The sequence below is a fragment of the Mandrillus leucophaeus genome, unplaced genomic scaffold, assembly GCF_000951045.1.
Source record: "Mandrillus leucophaeus isolate KB7577 unplaced genomic scaffold, Mleu.le_1.0 Scaffold886, whole genome shotgun sequence".
Lineage (NCBI taxonomy): Eukaryota > Metazoa > Chordata > Mammalia > Primates > Cercopithecidae > Mandrillus > Mandrillus leucophaeus.
In genome coordinates this window covers 701,572-723,344 of record NW_012109652.1, presented here as the reverse complement: position 1 = coordinate 723,344, position 21,773 = coordinate 701,572, and the positions used below count along the sequence as shown (strand labels likewise).

Sequence of the window (21,773 nt, the reverse complement as noted above, 5' to 3'; positions counted from 1 at the left end):
CTCCTTTGTCTGTTTCCATCCACTCCTTTGCCAAGGCCTTCTGCAGGGCCTTCTTACAGCATTGACCTTCCCGCAGCATTGACCTTCCCTGAGGACTCAGCTTGTGGGTGTCTCTCCTGCCCCAGGAGGGGAGACACAGGGGCCATTCTGCCTGCTGGGTGGGGGCACGTCACTTGAAGCCCAAGTAGGTTCTACTCTTAACTCCAAGGACTGTGCTGGGAGTAGGGGAGAGAGAGGCTGTGGAAGTGCTTTGTAAACTGCAGAGTTTTACAAATACTAAGTATTACCTCCATCATTCAGAAAACAAGTCCAAAGGAAAGAACCTCACAGTCTTGGTTACCCAGGAGCACTATGAACTTTCTTTTAGAAAATCTCTGGCTGTGAGAGATGCCTTCCTTGCCAAAAGGACAGATGATCAGACCTATCAAGGATCCTTCTGGTCTAGGGTTCTTAGAGGATGAAATGGCTGGCACTTTGGCAGCCTTCAGAAACTTGGTGTGTGATAACCAGCTTCCAGGTTCTGGAGTACCAAGGTCAGTCCAGCCAATCTTTTCTAGTATAACCTTATTTTTAGAGAGAAATAAGTCTTTCACCAGCTTATGTGAATTACTTCCATATTTGTCATGGATGATTATAGAGAGATTCTTCCCCATACAGACTCCTAGGAATAAGAGTCACCTTTTAGCAGACCTGCCTGCCAAATTTTGAGGTGCTCTATTAATTACTGTATTTTTTAAATAACAAAATTCTGTTTGGGAAGGCCTACATATTTGAAATGACCTAAATCATTGCAAGTTTGGGCTGATTATGGAGATTTACTGACAGAACCAGTGAAACAAAGAAGGACAAGATGGAAACAAAAAAGGAAGTACAGAAATTTAATTCAGTTTAAGAAGCATTCCTGGAAGTATGAGTTCACAATTAAGTTTTGGATCTTACAAATCAGCCTCTTAAAGCAACATAGTGAGTAGTTCTGAAGATCATAAATGGCAAGAAAGAACCTGGGTTAGGTATTGTCTTTAGTAAACGCCTCACACACCTGTTCAGAGCAGTGCTGCGTCTTCAACAGGCAGCGGAGGACAGAGGCGGTGCTCCCCAACTATGCCTTCTAGAAGACTGAAAAATGATGATGAAGGAAAGAAGTAAACTTTTTCAATCCACATATTATTTGATTCGTATTTGTGACTCAGTTAATGTGTCAAATAGTATACGTTAACATTTAGCCTTTTCATCTCCAGTTCCAAAAGTTCATATACTTAAGTTGGCTTCAAAATTGTTTTATATATTCTCCTTTCATTGGAAAAATGGAGGGTTGCTTTATACTAAGAATTACCTCAAAGTCAAGTCAGTACATGAATCCTGTGTCCCAGGCAGTCTGTAGCCTGAGTTCAGTGACCCTGATGAATAAGCAGCGATGACTCCATTCGCTTTTGATATTGTTGTGGTCTTTTCTGATTTCTTTATACTCAGTTGTTCAATTCACTAAACACTTATTGAATGCCCACCTTGGGTTGCCCCAGACTAGCCCCTGGGAATGCTGAGGGCCTCCACCTCCTTCTCTCTTGAACCTCTTGTGTTCTCTGAACTATATCTGGGTCTAGACCTCAATCATCCTTCTAGGCTGACAATTCTGTGATGCTTGTTTGAGCCATCTCCTTTGAGAAACCCATCCTGTCCTCTCCCAACTGGTGGCCAGAAAGAAGCTCCTCCTCTGTGTGCCTTGTTGAGCTACTTGTCAGCCTTTCTCTTTTGTGGCATTCATGAGGGTAGGGACTGAGATCGATTCATTGCTGTACTTCCAGGAACAGAAAATGCCTAGCACAGTTGATATTTGATAAATTGTATTGAATTGAACAGAATTGAATTTAGAGATGTTCTAAATTGAGGTATGGCTTGGGTGCTGTTTTTGCTGATAAAAAAATACAAATGACCTGGATCAGGGACTGCTTATTAGTATCTTGGGGACTGAAATAGCCCTTTAGCACAGAACACATAAAACACAAATCATTAAGAATCCAACATGCATTTCTTTCCTGACCAAGACATGTTCCTAATAGGACAGAAGTAAGTTCAATTCATGCCATCACTGCTTGTAAAGGTTTTTCGATTAGGAATTTGTATGGTAGCTAGCAGTAAAAGAACAGTAATTTCCCAAGACAGAGACTTTTAAATGGAAATAACCAACTCCAGATTCAAGGCTCTTTCTAAATCTTTGAAAATGGATGAGAATCAATTATTTTCAGCTTTTATAAATATATGTATAGGGGTGCTTTGATAATATTAAAGAAGCCAAGTCTAAGTTCTCAACAAAAACTCTGGATTTATACATGTCTCAGACTTTTGGGGTTAGTGCAATACAAGGGACTCAACAATTTGGTGATGCTGTTACATATGTGGTCCAATGGCTGTGACAATCATGTGATCATTCTGAGGCCAATAGTCCCCATTAAGCTTATTCTGAATGATAAACTTGGAAAAAAGACTTGAACCAGATAATCATAAAGAAACATATCTCAGTAAATGATTGATAGAGAATAAGAAAAAAAAGTGACACCACAACCCTAAGCTAATATTAACTGAGCTTCCAAGAAGCCAGAGTGAAAAAAAAAATTTAATGAGTTAAATGATTCTTGTCATTAGATAAAAGCAAGAAGTAATTGTCCTTGTGGAATATTCTATCAGCAGTGAACCAGCGTAGTCACTGCATTTTCCATGGAATGCAATAAATGTTGGGTTCACAGTCTATTGCTTGCATTGTATACTTCATCAGAAATCTAAACCAACTCATGTACACAGTAGGTCTACATGGACTTTTCATCTCTAAGTTGGAACACAATGAGGGCAGAATGGACCTCGTGTCTGAATCAAGCAGGCACAAAATCAGCTTTTCTCAGATATCAATTAGGGAAAGGGGAAGTAGATCATGGGCAGATAATGGACTGGTATGCACATCAAATGATCTCTACACTATTAACAAGATGAGATCTTAAACAAAGGTGGTGCAAGGTGGAAGATGGGGTGTTGACCTCCCGAGGGCTTCAGCCAGGCTCTTAATAAGACACTGAGAGAAAGCAAGGCATACATGAAGTCAGTGCTTCTGCTGGGGGGAGTGACTAATCAAGGCACTGCAGTACAGGTCTATAGTGTGTGCCTGATCTGCAGCTTTTCTTTCTGTCTGAGGTCTTGAGTGGGAAACATTGTGGCTGGTATCTGATTTTTGCTGTGAGCCTTTCAGGCCTATCTATTTGATCTCTAGTTAATAGAGATGCCAGACTGATTCAGGAGTCCTCTTCCTACATCACCCACTGTCCTAAGGCCTCCCAGATGCCCTGTGGACTGAGAGAAAACACCTGTTGGGTTTCATTTGCATTTCATGCATTCACGGGAGAGGGGGCACAAAAACAAACAAACAAACAAACAAACAAACAAAAACCTCTGAAAGGATACAGGTTGTGTTTTGGGAGGGGAATCTCATTCTGTTTTTCAATTACTTCACAGCTATAAAACAGTGGCTACTGCCGGCTGGAAGTTAAAGCATTTGTACACATTTATGTTGAGTAGTGCAGAACCTGTATTACTACATATGACAGCTCTTGAAAAAGTTGCTTTAAAAGTTCAAATATATATTTTGATATAAGAAGATTATTTGGTGTCATGATGGACATGGCCTGATTTAGAACAGATTACTTCATGTATCTTAGTATCTGTTTTAGTTTTCATGTTTTTAAAAATCAGGTTGTTCAACCAAAAAGAAGATTAATAAGGAAATAGAGGACTTCAACAAGAGTAGAGACCATCCAGACGTAACAGACATATACAGAGTACATCTACTCAACCACAGCAGAAAATATGTTTTTCTTAAGCACACTTGCAACATTCTCCAGGATAGACCATACATTAGGCCACAAAAGAGATCCTAAAACATTTCAAAAGACTGAAATTATAGAAAGTATCTTTTTCGATCACAGTGAGATGAAACTAGAAATGAATAGCAGAGGGAACTCTGTAAAATTCACAAATATGTGGAAATTAAACTACATCCTCTTTATTATTATTTTTAAAAAATTTGTTTCTTTTGAGACGGGGTCTTGTTCTGTTGCCCAGGCAGGAGTATCATGGTGCAATCATAGCTCACTGCAACCTGAAACTCCTGGGCTCAAGGGATCATCCTATGTCAGCTTCTCAGGTAGCTGGGACTATGGGTGTGTGCCATCATGCCCGGTTTTTTTTTTTTTTTTTTTTTTAAAGTAGAGATGAAATCTTGCTATGTTGCCCAGGCTTAAACAACACACTCTTAACCAGTGGGTCAAAGAAGAAATCATAAGGGGAATTATAAAATATCTTGAGACAAATAAAAATGAAAAAACAACATAGCAAAAACTAACAGGTGCAGCAAAGCAATGCTCTGCTAAAAAAATCTATAGCTATAAATGCTTACATTGAAAAATATGATCTCAAATCAATAATCTAACTTTACACCTTAAGAAACTATAAAAAGTAGAACAAACTAAACACAAAGCTTGTAGGAGAAAGGAAATAATAGTAATTTGAGTAGAAATAAAATAGAGAATAGAAAAACAATAAAGAAAATCAAGAAAACCAAAAGTTAGTTCTTTAAAAGGTTCAACAAAATTGATCACTCTTTAGCTAGATTAAGAAAAAAAGATAACCTCAATTATTAAAATCAGTAGCAAAAGTTGGGACATCACTACCAATTTTACAGAAATAAAAAGAATTATAAGAGAATACTACGAAGAGTTGTATACCAATTAGAATTGGGTAATCTAAAAGAAGTGGACAAATTCCTAGAAATACAAAATCTACCAAGACTGAATCATAAAGAAATAAAAAGTCTGAACAGACCTATCGCTAGTAAGGAGACACAATCTGTAAGGCAAAACCGTCTAACAAAGAAAAGCCCAGAGATCTGATGGATCCCTTGGTAAATTTTACCAAATATTGAAAGATGAATTAACAGAAATCCTTCTCAAACACTCTCAAAATACTGAAAAGAAGGGAACAATTCCTACTTCATTCAAGAATTACCTTTATACCAAAGCCAGATAGAAACACTACAAGTAAAGAAAACTACAGCCAGGTGCGGTGGCTTGCGCCTGTAATCCCAGCACTTTGGGAAGCTGAGGTGGGTGGATTGCCTGAGGTCAGGAGTTTGAGACAAGTCTGGCCAACATGGTGAAATGCTGTCTCTATGAAAAATACAAAAAAACTAGCCAGGTGTGGTGGCATGTGCCTGTAATCCCAGCTACTTGGGAGGCTGAGACAAGGGAATTGCTTGAACCAGGGAGGTGGAGGTTGCAGTGAGCTGAGATTACATCACTGCACTCCAGCCTGGGTGACACAGCGAGACTCTGTCTCAAACAAAACAAAACAAACAAAACAAAAACAACAACAAAAAAGAAAACTACAAACCAATATCTCTTGTGAACACTGATGCAAAAATCCTCAATAAAATACTGGCAAACTGAATTCAGTAGCATATTAAATGGATTTTGTACCATGACCAAATAGGATTTATTCCTGAAATACAAGGATGGTTTAAGATATAAAAATTAATTAATGTAATACAACACATTAACAGAATGAAGGGGGAAGATACACCATATTATCATCTCAATAGATGCAAAAAAAGCATTTGACAAAATTTAACTCTATTTCACTATTAAAAAAAACTCAACAAACTAAGAATAGAAGGAAACTACCTCATCATAACAAAGGCCATAAATGAAAAGCCCACAGCCTAAAAAATACTTGATGGTAAAATACTGAAAGCTTTTCTTCTAAGGTCAAGAAAAAGACAAGGATGCCCGCTTTTGCCACTTCTCTTTAAAGTGGTATTAAAAATCCTGATCAGAGCAATTAGGCAAGAAAATGAACTAAAAAACATACAAATGAGAAAGGAGGAAGTGAAATTATCTCTGAATAGATAACATAATTTGTAGACAATTCTAAAGATTCCACAAAAAACATGACAGAACTAATAAGCCAATACTGAAAAGTTGCAGGATAAAAAATAAATATAAAATCAGTTGTGTTTCTATATGCTAACAATGGACAAAATGAATATATTTACAATATATATAATGGAAACATGAAAAGGAAATTAAGAAAACAACTTCATTTATGATAGCTTGAAAAAGAATAAAATACTTAGAAATTAACCAAAGAAACAAAAGATATGTATACTGAAAACTACAAAATGTTGCTAAAGGAAATGAAAGAAGCCATAAATAAGTGGAAAAATATCCTGTTTTCATGGGTTAGAAGTCTTAATATTGTTAAGGTGTCAATACTACCCAAAGTGATCTACAGACTCAGTGCAATACCTATCACAATGACATTTTTTACAAAAATAGAAAAATCCATCCTAAAATTCATATGGAATCGCAGAGGTCCCAGAAAAGCAAAAATAATCTTGAAAAAAAATTTGAGGGAATCACAATTTCTGATTTGAAAACTTACTATGAAGCTACAGTAATCAAAATAGTGTGGTACTGGCAGAAAGACAGACAAATAGACCAATGAAATAGAATAGTGAGCCCAGAAATAAACTCCCACATAGATGGTGAAATGATTTTTGACAAGATTGCCAAGACATTCGATGGGCAAAGGAGAGTCTTTTCAACAAATGGTCTGGGAAAACATATGCAAAAGGGGTGGACTGTTACTTTACACCACATGCAAAAATTACCTAAAATGCATCAAATGCCTAAATGTAAAAACTGAAAGCGTAAAATTCTTAGAAGAAAATATAGAGGAAAAGCTTTATGATATTCGATTTGGCAATGATTTCTTGGGTAGACACCAAAAGCATAGGCATCAAAAGAAAAAAATAAATTGGACTTCATCAAAATGTAAATCTTTTTACATCAAAGGATACTGTCAACAAAGTAAAAAGACAATCATAGAATGGGAAAAATATTTGCAAACCATATATCCAATAAAGATACATTTAAAAAAAACTATAACTCAACAACAACCTCCCAACCCCAAAATCCAATTTAGAAATGGGCAAAGGATTTGAACAGATATTTCTTCAAAGAGGTTACACAGATGACCAATAAGCACCTGAAAAGATACTCAGTATCGCTAAAGATTAGAGGAATACCAATCAAAACTACAATGAGATATAATTTCATACCCATTATTATGACTATTACTTAAAAAAAAAAGAAAATAGCAAGTGTTAGTGAGAATGTGAAGAAATAGGAACACTTGTGTACTGTTGGTGGGACTGTTAAATGGTGCATCCAGTATGAAAACCAGTATGTCAGTTCTCCAAGCAATTAAACATAGAATTACCACATGATCCAGCATTTCCATTGCTGGATACATAGTCAGCCCTCTTTGCCCATGGGTTCTGCATCCATGGATGAAAATATATTTGAAAAATATTGAAAAAATATATTTTTTGAATTGAAAAGATTCATGGATCAAAAATATTTGAAAAAAGAGGATTGCTATCTCTGTACTCAACATGTACAAACTTTTATTTTCTTGTCATTATCTCCTAAACAATATGGTATACCAACTCTTTACATAGCATTTACGTTGTACATTGTAAGTAATTTAAAGATGCCTTAGAGTATATGGGAAGATGTGCTGTAGGTTATATGCAAATACTACACCATTTTATGTAAGAGACTTGAGCACTTGTGGATTCTGCTATCCGAGGGGTCTTGGGACCAATCCCCCATGGATACTGAGGGATGACTGTATACCCAAAAGAATTGAAAGCAGGGACTCAAATGGATATTTGGTCACCCATGTTCGTAACAGCATTATTCACAGTAGCCAAAAAGTGGAAACAACCCAAATGTTCATTGTTGGATGAATAGATAAACAAAATGGTTTTTTATATATATATTTTTACAATATATTCAATGGAAAATTATTCAGTCTTAAAAGGGAAGGAAATTCTGACACATGCTACATGGAAGAACCTTGAAGATATTACAATAAGTGAAATAAGTCAGTCACAAAAAGACAAATATGGCATGATTCCACTTCTATGAGGTACCTAAAGAAGTCAAATTCATAGAGATAGAAAGCTGAATGGTGGTTGCCAGGGGCTGGAGGTGAGGGGAGAATGAACAGTTAGTGTTTCATGGTGCAGAATTTTAGTTTGGGAAGACAAAACATTTCTGGAGATGGATGGTGGTGAATGTCTCAGAACAGTGTGAATGTACTCAATGCCACTGAACCGTACACTTAAAAATGGTTAACATGTTATGTAAAATATACATAATATCAAACTGTAAATTTTATTTTGCATGTATTTTACCACAATAAAAGCAATCAGGAGTTATTTCTAATAAACTTAACAGTTCAAACTGAAGTTGTACACTGTCGCTGAGTACTAATTTGGCACCAGATACATTTAGGTTTCTATACAGTTTTTTAAAAAATTGAATTTGTTGCTTTAGATTGACGAGTCCCTCCAGTCAGCCACAAGCCTTAGCATTCTCTACAGTATTACACCTGTCTGTTCCACTTAACTGATTACCTGCCAGGGCTCCAGGGTTATGTAAATTTGAAACTCACATAACTCTACGTTGCATCTCTCCTGTTTCTATCTATCAGCACACATCTGTTGGGTGAAGAGCCATTCTTAGTTACTTGTAGGCATGTGTGTATAATGGCAAAGGCTGTATTTTGAACCTGGGTTTAGAACTAGAGTTGAATGCTGGTTCTACCTATAGCTCCGTGGCACGCAGAAGAAATAGGAACACCTGTGTACTGTTGGTGGGACTGTTAAATGGTGCATCCAGTATGAAAAACAGTATGTCAGTTCTCCAAGCAATTAAACATAGAATTACCACATGATCCAGCAATTCCATTTCTGGATACGTAGTCAGCTTCAGTATTCTCATTTGTGGAATAGGGATAACAACATTAATTTTTTAGGGGTTTTGCAGGGTTAAATGAGATTGTAAATACGAAAGCACCTAGCGTGTCCCTGTCAGACACCAGAAGGTTCAGCAAATGTTGGTTTCTGTCTTCTCTTTGCCCCCATAAGTGATCAGTTTTCCCATGAGAGGGAATAGTGATGGTGTCATACAATTTTCCTAGGTTAGGGGTGGAAGAGGACAGAGGAGGGTGGTTCAGTAATTTACATAAGGGTCTCCTGTGGTAAGCTAGATTGTAAGATCCTAGATGAGACTGTGTCTACTTTGTCTTTTAGCTGTATATCTAACATGTTGCTTAATAAGTGCTTAAATAATAATGGGTGGATCTTGTCAATGTGGTAAAATAAGCATCATAATGACATTCGCCTATCTTTGATGACAATCTGAGGGAGAAAAATAGGTCATCTGGACCTTTGAGAATAGAATATGGCTTTCAATACTGGTGAAGATATCTTACGCTTGCAGAAATATGGAGAGAAATTAAAGCCAGAAAAACAAGGGGAACTCAAGGATTATGATTATTTTTTCCTTGTTGCTGCAATGTTCTTGTTACATTAAGTTTTTCTTTTTTTTGGCCCAATTTGAAGGAGCAGATGCTTTTCCCAGAACTTCTGAGTAGCTTGCTCCTCAGCGTGCCCTTCCTCCCTGCAGCACAGAGCATTTCGAGGACACCTTTCAGTCAGTAAAAGCATTTCCTCTCACCTTTGCTCTCAAGCTCTAGAGGAGGAAGATGGAAGAGATGAAAGAAGAAAATGAATGTTATAACATTTTTGACACTGGCTATCATTTTCTTTCTTCTTACTTTCAAGAGATATGCATCCTCTGTTTCACATAGACACAAGGAAGGCACACCTAGGGACTGAGAAATTCACACACTGGGGGAAAATCTCCAGGCTCCATCCTGAATTCTAGTGATAGCCCAAACAAAACAAAGCAAAATCAGAAAGGAGAACTGTTTGCTAAAGACAGCGCAATAGCTGGATATTCAGCCGACTGCTGTGTAAATACATAATTAAAGACCAAATTGGTATTATTAGTGTGTGACAGCTTTCTCTGCCAAGCTGCTGTCGTCAGTTGCTTTGAATTCTTTCCTTCATCTTTGCAAGTCTCAGTTCAGTGGCACAATCAGTCCCAGGGGCCATCTCACAATAGGTCACTGCAGATGTGAGGAGAACAAGTTCTCTCTGCCTGTTAACAGACCACACTTCTGGAACAGTTTTCAGGTTCCTAACTTGTAAATTTGCAAAAATAACACCAGAAAAGATGCCAGTCATTATTTTTGCAAAAATGAAGCCCTCTGGAGTGGAATAACTCTGTCCTTGGGGTCCCAAGGACTAACTGATGTGTGTCACATGGTAGGTGGGAGAAGATTTTCAAACAGTGGGATAATCAGTATTGAGAGAAAAGTTGCATTGATTTAAGGAACATGTTAATAACTCCTTTCTTTAATGGACCACTATGCTCCAGGCACTTAAAATAATGATAATGACACCTTAATGTCAAATTTCAAAGTGCTTCCCCATACATCATCTTAGCATAGCCTGTGGGTTTCATATTTTCACATTTAATATTTAACTTTGGTGCCTATAGTTTCTATAAGATTACTATCTAGAAGTCAGTTGACATTCTTTCTGGATTCTGAAGGTATTTGTTAATGTTTCCTCAACTAACCAGGAGAAGACCAAATAAAAAAAGGAGGATTTCATCTTATGTTTGATTGAAATGTCAGCAGATAAACTGGCTTTATTTATGGCCTTGAATGTCTTGCCCCTGAGGCAGACTGCCTGGGAGTAGATCCTAGTAAGGCAAGTCCTTTCGCTTCTCTGAGTCCCAATTTCCTCATCTACAAAGTGGAAACTCGGTTTTTCAGAAAATTTGGATGATTTCCCATTGCAAGTATCCAATGCTAGGGATATAGACATAAAGTAGTGAGCTTCTCTCTCTCTCTCTGTCTCTCTGTCTCTCTCTCTCTCTCTCTTTCTCAGGGTCTTGCTCTGTTGCCCAGGCTGGAGTGCAGTGGCAGGATCACAGCTCACTGCACGCTCAATCTTCTGGCCTCAAGCGATCCTCCTGCTTCAGCCTCCTGAGTAGCTGGAACTACAGGCACGTGCCACCGGCTCCAGCTAATTTTTGCATTTTTTGTAGAGATAGGTAAGGTCATGTTGTCCAGGCTGGTCCAAACTTCTGAGCTCAAGTGATCCTCCCACCTCAGCCTCCCAAAGTGCTGGGATTACAGGGCTGAGACACTGCGCCCGGCCCTGCATCACCCCATTTCACAGCAGCCAGGTGACCCCTGGAGACTGTAACCTTCTTGCTAGGATGTGCTTGGTGCCTGGACAGGACTGGTGACAGAGCCTGCTGCATGGGCCACACAGAGGTGCCGGGGACATGCAGGACACTGACCCTCTGCATATGACCTGACCCCCTGCATGCCCTGTCCAGGTTCATGCTGGGAGCAGAAGGCCACCATGGGGATCTGTCTTCCCTGGCAGTGGGACTGACACAGTCCAATTAGACAAGTGGGCCTTAGGGTGCAGCAGCCTCCAGAGCCCATCCTTGGAGGTTAGGCCGTGGGGGGCTGAGGGGTGTGGTCCCCAGCTGAGGCTTTTTTGGTCTTTTCTTAGCAAACACATATTAAGAGATGTTTTATTATTCAGAATATCAAGACAGCAACAAAGAGTAGTCTTAAACCCCAAGTGGGGCCCTGCAAAGCCAGGCCCTGCACCCCTGTTCTGGCTCCCTCCCTAATCCTCGGGGCCAGCCTGGAGTGGGTGTGACCAGAGGGCTGAGTGTGGGACAGCAGTGGGGATGGGGATCTGAGTCTGGGAGATCCGGGCCAGTGATGTAGGGTCTTGCGGGCGAGCATGAGGACTCTGGGGTTCACTCTGTGTGAGGTGGGAAGGTATTAAGGGCTCTTGAGAAGAGGAGTGACAGAATCTGGCTTGGGTCTCACAAAGATCCCCAGGCTGTTGTGTAGTCCCTCGACTGCAGGGACAAGGGCTAGTGCAAGGAGGCCAATGAGGTCATTGGAATAATCCAGGAGGCTCGAAATAGGAGAAAACAACAGAAATGTGTACATTTCACATTTGTGTTTGGCACTTGCATTTGTTTACTTGAATTTGGATTGAATGCGGGGTGTGAACAAGAAGACTCAAGAATGATGCCAAAGTTCTTGCCTGAACAACTTAGAAGAATGAAGTTCACAGTTTCTGAAGTGGGGTCTTCTTGGGAAGACAATAAAGATAATAATGGGACTTACTTCACTGGATTGTTTTGAGGGTAAAAAAGTTAATAAAGCAAAAGGTTAGGACAGACACATATAATAAATATTCAATAATTATTGGTTATTATTTTCCCAACTTTATAAACATCAAAAAAAAATCAATAATCTGCCTATTATGATGGCCCATTTAAAAACATATTAGAAACACACACAAATAAATCCCCCCACAAATTTTGTAAAGTCCTTATCAGAGCCTTTTTCATTATTGTGTTTTGATCAGCACATACACATTTATAATCAATCTCTTATTTGACTTTCAGTGTTGAGTTTAAGTGCTTAGCATAATAGGGAAATGGCAGTTTGTTAAATGGACATCTGGGAAATACGGCTCAGGATTTTGTTTTTACAGCTCAAAAATAGTTTCCATAGATCAGTGAAGAGAAGAGACATTTTCATGGAGGAAAGTGTATTGCTGCATGAGTCTCCTCTGAATGCACACAGACGGATGTATTTATCGGACACTGAGGTGCAGGATTAGGGAGCTCCTGGGCAGGATCTTATAGGCTTCATTTTCTGGTGGAGATCACTACTGAAGGGACAGATGGGTAGACTGGCATGGATACTTGACTCAGTTGTTTTCCCCTAGAACTACTGAGATCTATGGAATAAATTCTAATCTGTTAAATGGTACTTTCTAATTATGGGAATATAATTTATGAAAATATGGCAAACATTTGAGAAATGTTGAACTAGGAAAGTGAATTTCTCACCTCAACCAGAATTAGATATGCAGTGTTTTGTTTGAGGTGCATTTGTAGGATATATAACATACAAAGATTCAAATATGAAATCACATTCAAAAGCCTACATAGTTTTTTGCAGGGGAGTTGGGAGGGAATCTAGGTTTTCATTGTAGTTTCTTAAAGAGGAAATTGGTCCAAAGTTGCCTGTAATTGCAGGTTGCTTTTATAAGAATACTCATTACTTATGTGAGAAGCACTCTGCAATCTTAAAAATGTATTATCAATGCCCTAATTTTTAGATGAGTAAACTGAAGCTCTGAGAGGTTGGCTGTCTTACAATCTCTCCTTTTGTAAGGGACAGTCAGAATTTAAGCCCAGGTCTCTGGTTGGCTCAAATGGTAACTTTTTTGTTTTAAAGAAACACTATATGAGCTTTTTTTAGACTGCTGTTTAAAGAGATATTTGCACTATCAGACCCTGGTCCAGGAATTGGCAGGCAGGGTGAATAAGAGACAATGATTCTGTTGAATATAGAAAGGTTTCCAGAGTCCTAATCTTTATCCATTAAGCATTAGAGCTTAGAAGAGTTCTTCTAACCTGTACAGCTCCCTCCACTCAGTATGCGAGTACTTATTGCCCTCATTACTATTACTTAACATATATCAAATGCCTACGGTGTCCCACTTCCTTACAGACCACATCGTCGAAGCCCTCTCAGCAACAGCCAGCAGGTGAGGTTTGACTGAGCGACTGAATTAATTTCTAAGCAAACATTGCTGAGTTCATATTCTCAAGTTAATTTGACCTTGATGTTATGCTTGAGGCAATTTTTCTAAAATATTTCTCATATGGTGCTTTTGAGGTGTGTGAATATATACATTTGGTAAAGAACTTCTTTTACTGTGAACGTGATGGCAGCTGCAGGCCATCTGGAGTGACCACCAGCTGCAGCAAAGAGGCAGTAGCAGTGGCAGCAGAAGCAGCTGCGGGAGCAGTAGTGGCAGTGGTGGGTCTCCTGTGCTTTGCATCCCTAAGGCAGCCGACAGCGCTGCCTCCAACCCAACCTCTCGTGGCTGGGTGGGACCCACTCCCTTGCCCAGAGCCTTTGCTGCTCCAGACCCTGGCCCTGCATCACCACTATCACCCACTGCCACTGTGGGGAGGGCCTGGTGGGGGAAGCAGGCAATCCTCAAACCCACCCCTGGGAGGCCCCCAGGAGACCACCATCCTGGAAGCCACCGTGATAGGGCTGGGCTGAGCTGCATGCCATTGGGAGAGCAATGTGGTAGGGCGTAGAGGAATGGGCAGAGAGGCCCAGCGAGGACCTGGAGCACCTGCCACAGGCTGCGAGGAAGCATGGCTGGGGGTTCATGCTCCATGGAGCCAGCAGGATCTGGGACAAGCGGAAGCCCTGCTCCTTCTGAGTGGGTGGGGCAGGAGCTCCTTGGGTGCAGCTGTAGCCACTCTGCTGCAGCTCCAGATCCAGGCATCTCTGTGCTCTTGGGGGTCCAGGAAGGCCCTCCATACCTGCAGCAGGCTCAGAAGTACCTGCTCCCACTGCCTGCCTTCTCCCTGTGGTCAGTGCCCTCTCCAATCTCAGAGCAAAGTTGGGGCCAAGTCTGGGCACTGTCACAGCCTGGCTGGGTGTGCACATGCTCAAGGCAGCACTGACATGCCATGCCAGCTCCCTGCTACCTCAGCCCTCTCTGGACTTTGGGCACTGACAACTATGGGAGGGAGGTTGAGGAGGTATTGAGGACAGCCTGGTGCTGGCCTGCCGGCACCCCTCAGCATGAACAGTCTGGGAGGCATGAACTGTGGCAGGAGACAGACAGGCTCCTGGGTGGAAGGGGGAGCGTGCTTGGCGATGCCCCGCCTTCTAGTTGGGGAGGTCATGAAGCCTGGGGGCAGGGCAGCCAGTCCTGCAGACCAGAGGGGGAACTTGTGGTGCTTTTCCCTGGGCCTGTCGATGCCCACCCATGGCTGTGAGTGGGTCAATCAGCATGCACTTCCTCCCCTCTGAGGTTCATAAAAACCCCAGACTCAGCCAGACTCAAAGAGAGGATGGAGAGAGGACAGACAACCAGCTACAGAGAGGAGCTACCCTCTCTGCTGAGAGCTGAACATTCGTCGGACACCCTGGCTACAGAGAGGAGCTACCCACTGTGGGTCTCCTCTGAGCTGTTCTATCACTTAATAAAACTCCTCTTCGTCTTGCTCTCTCTCCACTTCTCTGCATACTTCATTCTTCCTGGATGCAGGACAAGAACTTGGGACCCACTGAATGGCAGAAATAAAAGAGCTGTAACACAAACAGGGATGAAACATGCCTCTTGCTTGCCATGTTGTGGGTGAAGAAAAGGAGAGAAGAGCTGCGGCTCTTCAGGGAGCTCAGACCTGGGAACTCCCCAAGCCAGGGCTGTGACTTCCTCTTTGGAGCCCTGTGGTTCCTGGCATCTCCAAGCTTGTGGGCACCACTCTGTTCCCTGGTGCCAGCCGTGGAAGCTGCTTGTGGTGTGCCTGGTCTAGCTGTGCCCTCACAGGGAGCTGGTGCCTGTGTTGGTACCTGGAGCTGCCCACCCCACAGCAGCAGCTGGTGTGCCTGGACCCCATGCTCCACTCACACACCCCTCGCTGCTCTGCACCTGGCTTGTCCTTGGAAGGCATGGGATCTAGGCCAGTAGCACGAGCCAAACACAGCCTGCCAGGCCAAGTGAGCAGAATGAGCCCAGTGGGACAGAGCAAAACTCAGACAAAGGCACCACTGGCCACAGAGGTTTCTGGCTGGTGAAGTGACACCCCAAAAATCCTGTAACAAATGGATAGATACAAAGGTTACTAACTTACATTGCGTTTGGGGACCACAAGCAATTAATACCATAGTGAGCAGGAAATCAATACAATCATTGTTTTATCCATTCCTGAAATGGAAAAAGGAGAACTGTGTGGATGGGTAGCACTATTGGGTAAAGGGCACAGTCATCTTTATGTCTGTTCCTGTATGGTTAGCCCAGATATAGGTTGACTTTTCATTCCACTGCTTATTAACTAAAAATAATAGAAACCACAGTGATTTTTTGAGTTTCCTATGTGTCAGCCTTCTCAAAAATAGAGTTATTAAAGCTATAGCTTTAATGTAGCTATAGCTACAGACCCATACTTGCTCTTTTATACTCTCCCTTAAGCCACTGTGGCTGAAAACCTGCAAATTGCATTTGCCAGATTTTGTGCTCAGTTGGGATTCCTTGCTGGCAATGGGAGGCACTCATAACAAATTAAATGTGGGAAGAAAATAGAAACTACCCTGCTTATGGCAGAGGCAGGTGACTACAGACTATTGCAATAGTGCCAGCAGTTCTAGTACCTCTGGAGGTGAGCATGGATGCCTGCAGAGGAAATAGCTAGCAAAACCCAGGCCTTCTGGAGCTCACATGCTGTATCAGGGCAGAGAAATGAGGAATTAGATGGGCATTACTCCTGGTAGGATGCTATGGTTTTCTGAAGTTTCTCGTCTTTGGATACCACCAACTTTCCCTCCCAGTTTTTGCTCCTTTAGTTCTCATATTTTGTCTCTTAATTCCTTAATTTCAATCACTTTCTAGCTTGAGATACCTAAAGAAGTTTGTTTTTCTGAATGAACCAATATTACATCCACTTGGCCCACACCATCCTCTAGAGTCCACAGTGGATAGAAGAAACTTTCCCCCAGACCCAAAGAGTCATTGTTGGCATAGTTACAATTGCCCTGCTACTGAGGCTCCCATCTGCCCTGTCTGAGCCACAGCTTTGTAAGGCTGTGCTGGCACAGTGCTCACAGATTCACAGGGCCTCTGGTGCTGAGAGAGTGACCTCAGATGTTATGACTGCAAGCTTGATAATGTCAGGAAAGAGATCTAAAATTCGACTGAATAGCAATACATCATCTGTAAATCATGAGACTGAAAAAATGCAGAATTCCATAGAATTTAAAGGTCTTTTTAAGACATAAAGAAAGACATGTCTGTGTCTTAGGAACTAAACAAATGAAGAAGCTGATCAAACGATCAACTGGAGTTGGAGTTGAGCACTGCCGTGAGTAGACTGAAGAATTAATGTGTTTATCTTGCATTCAGGAATGTGGGCCAAGTGGCACTTCTTCTAAGTGATGGCATCATTGACATGGCAATCACAAGCAGTACTCAGCGAGTCCCCTCAGGACCGTCTAGAATAGCATCAGTACAATCAGTGTTGTGGTTCACTTAATGGGGATGGTGATTGTTTTCCTTAATGGGTGAGAGTCTTTTAAACCCTGTAAAATTCAGAATTAAATATAAAAATGTTTAAGAAAAATAAAATCATGGCATTAGTATTTTGGGGTTAAGAAGAAACATATACATATTTAGTGTTTAATATACTTGTAATTTTTAAGACAATCTGGCCTATTATAAAGACATTCTTGAAACTCCTACTAAATATATAAAGCACGGACAAACTATCCGGTTCTGAATTTTCTTTCTTCCCATAACCAACTAGACAACTGGAAAAAATATGACAGACAACGATTTCAGATACTGAACAACAGAACAGGCCTGTATCTAGAATAGAAAGAAAATAAATTAGGTGAGACCAGCAATTGTCCTGGCTCCTTTTCCTCGAGGCACCTTCTAAACTGCGGCCTGGGGAAGGGGAATTCCAGTAGAGCATTATTCTGAAAATCAGACAGATGGCAGTGTTCAGGAAAACTGAGATGGCTGAACTTTGTGGGGAAGAATACCGGAGAGCAGGGAGTGATGCAGCCAAAAAGTTCCAGAAACATGCATAGGCATCCTTTTGAGTTTTTTGTTGAATGCTATGCCACATATGCATAAGCTAGGCAAAAAAATAGACTCCTGGGGAGTTGTAAGCTGAACAATTCTCAGAGCTTACATAGGGCTGTGATACTGTACGTTTTGATCATTCAAAATTAAAGAAGCTAGGGCTGTGGTTTGTGCCCGTAATCATAGCTACTCAAGAGGCTGAGGTGGGAAGATCACTTGGGTCTAGGAGTCTCAGGCCAGCCTGGGAAACACAGCGAGACTCTCCTCCCCCTTCCCCCGCCCCTGTCAATAACAAACAAACGAACAAACAAACCAACCAACCCCCAAAGACGTAAAAGAGCCCATTGAACACCTGGAGCTATGGGAAAAGACCCCAGAAGGCTACGTCTTAAAAAGTAGAGCTAAACTAGCCTTAGAATAAAAGATACTCCAGATGTGCCCTACCAACGTTTTAAAAGAAGCCCCCAAAACATCAAGCTCATCCACAAGTAAGTTAATTGCCTGCCAGGACAAAATTCAATATTCTTTCAAAGAAGACAACAAAATTCAAATTCCAAATATACCACATCCAATCAAAAATCATTGACAATGTAAAACTACTGAAAAATGTGACCAATAATCCAGAGAAAAATCAGCCAATAGAAACATAACCTGAAATAGCAAAGATGATGGAATTAGCAAGTGTTAATTTAAAAACTGTTATTATAAATGTGCTTATGAATGTAGAAGAAAACATGGACATGATGAGGAAAGAAAAGATATAAAATAGAGCCAAATGAAATTTTAAAGGTGAAAAATGTAATATCAGAAATAAAAAATATACTGGATAGGAAGAAGAGAATATTAGACCTCATAAGATAAAGTCAGTGAACTTGAATACATAGTGATAGAAACCATCTAGACTGAAGCACAGAGAGAAAAATGGCTGGAAAAACCCATCTGAGCCTCAACGAGCTATAAAACAATAGTAAACGGTCTATCTCTTGTGTAACTGGAATGCCAGAAAGGAGCGGGGGCAGAAAAAAATTTGGAAGAAATAATGGCAGAAACATTTCTAAACTTGGTTTTGTTAGGAACCAAGCTTCTTAACAAACCACAAGCAGAAAAAAACAACAAACCACAAGCGTGCGTGCATACACACACACACACACACACACACACTATACATCTCCAAAGTACTTAGTATTACATTGCTAGAAAAATGTGATAGAGGAAGAAATCTTAAAAGTAGTCAGAGTAAAACAAAAAACAAACAAACAAACAAAAACATGTCATGTACACAGGAACAAAGATGACTGCTGACATTACAAACAATGCAAGTCAGAAGAGAATGAAACATCATCTTTTATTTTTAATTTTATATTTTTGGGGTGTTGAGAGGTGAAGTTTTTTGGTTTTAATAATTACAACTTTTAGATTTAGAAGGTATATCTGCAGGTTTGTTACCTGGGTATATTGTGTGATGCTGAATTTTGGGGTACAATTGATTCTGTCACCAGGTCCTGAGCATAGTACCCAATGGTGAGTTTTTCAACCCTTGCCCCTCTCCTTCCCTCTCTCCTCTAGTAGTTTTATGTCCATGAGTACTCATTGTTTAACTCCCACTTTTAAGTAAGAACGTTTGGTATTGGGTGTTTTGTTCCCATGGTAATTCACTTAGGATAATGGCCTTCAGCTGCATCTATGTTGCTGCAAAAAACATCATTTTATTCTTTTTTATGGCTGCATAGCATTCCATGTGTATATGTACCACATATTCTTTATCCAGTCCGCTGTTGATGGGTACTTACATTGATTTCATGTCTTTCTATTGTGAATAGCATTGGAACAGCATGTTTAAAATGCTGGGGAAAAAAGTGCCTGTCAAACTAGATTTCCATATATAGAGAAAATACCCTTCCAAAATGAAGGCAAAATGAAGACATCCCATTCAAATAAAAGAATTTGTCGTCGTAGATTGCTACTATAAATGGCCTCATAAGAAATATTATAGACAGTTTAGATTGTAGGGAAAGAATATTAGAAGCAAACTTAGATGTGTGCAAAGTAATGAAAAGTGTCAGAAATGGTAAAGATTTGGTAAATATAAAATGAATCTCCGTACTTTCAATTTATGTAAAACATAACTGTTTAGGCAAAAACAATTATAATGTATTGTGGGGTTTATAACACATGTAAATGTATGATGACAATAGCACAAAGGCTGGGAGGGAAAGTAGAAGTACACTATTGTAAAGTTTTTATACATCAAGTGGCATAAAGTGATTTGAAGATAGATGGTGGTGGTAAGTTAAAGATACATACTGTAACCAATTTAATGTGTAATTGATTTTGACTTGATTTTCATGTTGATGACTTACCCTACTTCATATAATTTAAAGTACATGTTTATATTAATGGGCGACATATATCTAGAAATTAAGTGGAATTTGAAAATGTTTAAATAATTCATTTTACTTACCGAGATACTTAAAAATAAATATATTAAGTGAATAGATCTAGTATAAAATATTTGATGCATCATAATAATCCTTTTTTTAAATAACAAAAGTGTTAGACTGAGGTTTAAGAGGTAACTGACTTACCTAAAGTAACACAACATGAGGAGCCAGGACTTCATCTTTTAAGTCCTAGTTTTATTTCCAAACTTATCTCTCCATGGGTTTTTAATTTGTAAAAATATCTCCATGTTTTTGTTGTAACTATTGTTCTTAACAGATAAATACTTGAAATTCTCTTTTGTGGCAAAATTGACAAATAGTTTTTGAGAGGGTAACATGGTTACTATTAAGTTATACCTTTAAAAAAATTAATGACTATTTTTTAAAGTGGTATTAGGTTTATAAGAAAATTGAGTGGAAAGTACAGGGAGTTTCCATAGCCTTCCCCTGCCAATTCCCCTTATTGTTAACATCTTGCATTAATTATTGTGGTGCATTTTTTACCGATGCAGTACATTGATGAGCCAATATGAATACATTATTTTTAACGAAGGCCTACTATTTACATTAGAGTTTACTCTTTGTGTTGTAAATCCTATGGGTTTGGACAAACGTATAATGACATGTATCCACCATTGTAATATCGTACAGAGTAGTTTTACTGCCCTGAGAAATCTTTTGTGTCCCATCTATTCATCCCTCCTGGCCCCCTAACCTCCAGCAACCATTGGTCTTTTCTTCTCTCCATTCTTTTCGAGAATATCACATAGTTGAAATTCCACAATGTGAAGTCTTTTCAGATTGGCTTCTTTCACTTAGTACAATGTGTTTAAAATTCCTCCAAGTCTTTCTGTGGCTTGATAGCTCATTTCTTTGTAGTGTTGAATAATATTCCATTGTCTGGATGTACCACAGTTTACCTATCAAAGGACATCCTAGTCACTTCCAGGTTTGGCAATTGTGAATAAAGCTGCTGTAGACATTTGTGTGCACATTTTTGTATGAGTTTACATTTTTTAACTAACTTGAGTAAATACCTAGGACTGTGATTCCTGGATCACATGATAAGAGCATGTTTAGTTTTTCCAAAGTTTTTCCATCATTTTACATCCCTCAGCAGTGAATAAGAGTTCCTGTTGCTCCGCATCCTCATCAGTATTTGGTGGTGTCAGTATTTTGGATTTTTGCCATTCTAATAGGTGTGTAGGAGTAACTCATTGTCCATGACGTTTTACATGTTACAATCTGTTGCTGATCATAATCCTGAAAGACAGTCCCAAAGGCCATAATCTCATATGTTGAAATACAGAATAATCAAAAGCACTAATGTCTAAAATTCTTAATGTCTAAAACTCCCCATACACAATCCTGAATGATTAAAATTCCAAAGCTGGAAATCCTGAAAGCAGAATTCTGGGGAAGGGATTAGTGCATTTTTGGTTGTCTTTGGGATGGTGGCATCATGTTAGGTGGAACTATTGTCTGTTATTGGCTTTATTTCGAAATGAAGTATGTTTTAAGATGATGTGTAGGGGTGCCAGGTTGACAATGGGAGGACTTGTGAACTTAATTTTAGGTGTCATTTTGACTGGATTAAGGAATGTCTAAGTGGCGGCTCACACCTGTAATCCCAGCATTTTGGG

At 39.9% G+C, this 21,773-nt stretch overlaps 1 pseudogene across 1 annotated transcript in view; it reads left to right on the top strand.

Moving 5' to 3' along the window:
• The first annotated feature begins 387 nt into the window (after window positions 1-387).
• Window positions 388-21,773, top strand: part of LOC105531436 — a 51,261-nt pseudogene continuing 29,875 nt past the window's right edge. Inside the window, exons 1-2 of the transcript XR_001004802.1 lie at window positions 388-533; window positions 13,588-13,624. The product of XR_001004802.1 is annotated as a myotubularin-related protein 5-like (transcript). The remainder of the gene's footprint in view (window positions 534-13,587; window positions 13,625-21,773) is intronic.